Consider the following 2570-nt stretch of genomic DNA (forward strand, 5'->3'; position numbering starts at 1 on the left):
ACGTTGCAGACAACTCTCAGCATTTTTGTGTATTTTCCATCAATGGATTTTGCAAGGGTCTTTGTCATGGTCCAAAAATCAGATCCATAGAGCAATATTGATTCGGCTGTTTGTCTGAAAACCTTTATTTTTGTTTTCTTATTAACTGGAGACTTCCATACTTTAGTCAGGGCGTTTACTGCGCCCCAAGCTTTTCCAATCCGTACATTCATTTCGTTAGCAGTGTTTGTCAGACCACCCAGGTAGGTAAAATCATCGACTTTTTCAATGATATTATCGTTTGAAGTTTTTAAAGGGGAAGAATCATTCGAGTTCACAAGCATATACTTTGTTTTCTTTGGATTCAGATAAAGACCAACCCGCTGGCAATCAGTTTCAACGCGGTGTAGGAGATCTTGTGCCTTTTTGATAGTTTCTTCGATCAATGCGATGTCGTCAGCGAAGTCTAAATCACTAAGAAGTAGTGGAGGATGTCTTCTGCTTCTCCTACGTTTCAAAACTATTCCGTCTGTATCAAGGATTGCAGATCTCATAGCGTAGTCTAGACAAATGATGAATAAAAAGGGTGCCAATGGATCACCTTGCAAAACTCTTAAACTTTTAAAAGGATCTGAGTCGCCATCAGGGGTGGAAACGTAACATGATGTATCTCTGTAAGAAGTCCTTATTGCGTTGACAGTTTCAAGTGGTATACCATAGGCCTCTAATATAGAGAACATCTTGTCTCTTATGATCGAGTCAAAAGCCTTTTTGAAATCGATGAATACAAGGACAGCTTCTTGTTTGTGATTTTTTAGCTCTTCTATAAGTCTACGAAGGGCGAGTAGATGGGACGAAGTTGATCGATTTTCACGAAACCCGTTTTGGTTAGGTCTCAAAACTTTGTCAATGGCCGGTCTTATACGATTTAGAATAAGACGATTAAAAATCTTTGATGCTGTCTGTGCAAGAGAGATACCGCGATAATTGTCGGGTTTAGATAAATCACCTTTTTTTGGCACAGGAATCAGTTTAAGAAGTCCCCATTCAGTTGGTCTGTCACCATGGTAAGCAGAATTGCAAAACTGTAACAGGATTTGATTGAGATTCTCAATTTTCCAGAATTCAACAGGAAGGCAGTCTGATCCTGGGGCCTTTCCATTTTTCATTTGTTTTATTGCTTTTGTTAGCTCGTTAATATCAAAGTCACCTTTCCGTATATCTTTCAATTCTTCAAAGACTCTCACGATTTCGACGTTCTCTGTCACATCGGGAGTGTTGTTTAAAAGTTTTTGGAAATGATTTTTCCAGATTTTGGGTCTATCTTCTCCGGAAATGAAATTTTGAGAGGTGGATTTCTTCCCAGACAACTCTTTTACGAGATTCCAAGCATTTCTACTGTCAGTAGACGACTTACTTTCGAATAATTTGAGCGTGTCGTTGATTCTTTTCTCTTCAAGATCATCGTGAGTTGTTTTAATATTTTGTTGTTTGGCTTGGATGCTTTGGACTGGTGCAGTAATCGATTCTTTCCGACATTTCTCGAGGATATCTTCTGAGACAGGAGCTTCAAAAAAAAAAACTTTATAACTACCATCAAAGTAGCAAAAACTTTACCACTACCATCAAAGTAGCAAAAACTTTACCACTACCATCAAAGTAGCAAAAACTTTACCACTACCATCAAAGTAGCAAAAGGTTTACCACTACCATCAAAGTAGCAAAAACATTACGACCATTATCGAAATCAGCAAAATAAATCAAATACCATGAAAGTCATACAATACACTATGAGAAAGATCAGCAGAAACATCACCACTACCATCAAAACCAGCAAAAGCATTGTACCACTTTAATGCCCCCAATAATCAATGTCAGCAACAACATATCCACTATCAGCAAAAGCAGCAAAAACATAACAATCACCATCATAACCAGGAACAACATCAGCTAAATTCAAACGCCATCAACAAATCAGCAAAACATATCCACTACCAGCAGAATCAGCATAACTATTAACACTTTCATCAGAATCTCCAAAAAAATATCCACTAACATCAAAATCAGCAACAACATTACTACTATAACACTTTAAGTGCCACGGTCCTTTTTTACTAAGTCTTTTTAAGAAAATCGCTAATTCAAACTTAAAAGGCTAATATCTGCATGGACCTGATTGAATGACGGAAAGGTGCCCAGTGGTTAAACTTGAATTAATTCTCTAGAGGAAAATAAAGTAAACCAGAGCCAAATCTGGAGGTTTTTGGAACACTTGTTGACCAGAAATGGTCAAAAAACGTTCAAAACCTCAAAAAAGTGGATTGTTGTCAAATTTTTGCATGTTTTTTGCTGTGGGCAGTGGTTAGAGTTTGGCCTCCGGAATAGCTTTAGAATGGCGAAGTAAGGTGACTCAGCATCATTTTTGGCACCTGCAGCTGTGTTTGTCAACTCGACATCGCTTCTGGCACCTGGCAGTAGTTCTTAGTCGACCCGGCATTACTTCTGGTAACCATCAGTTTTACAAATCAACTCGGTTAATAACTCTGGCACCACGTAACAAGATATCTTTAGTAGCCGTCCCAGCTTTGCTT

This window comes from Clytia hemisphaerica, unplaced genomic scaffold (assembly GCF_902728285.1).
Source record: "Clytia hemisphaerica strain Z4C2 unplaced genomic scaffold, Clytia hemisphaerica genome assembly, whole genome shotgun sequence".
In the NCBI taxonomy this organism is placed as follows: Eukaryota; Metazoa; Cnidaria; class Hydrozoa; order Leptothecata; family Clytiidae; genus Clytia; species Clytia hemisphaerica.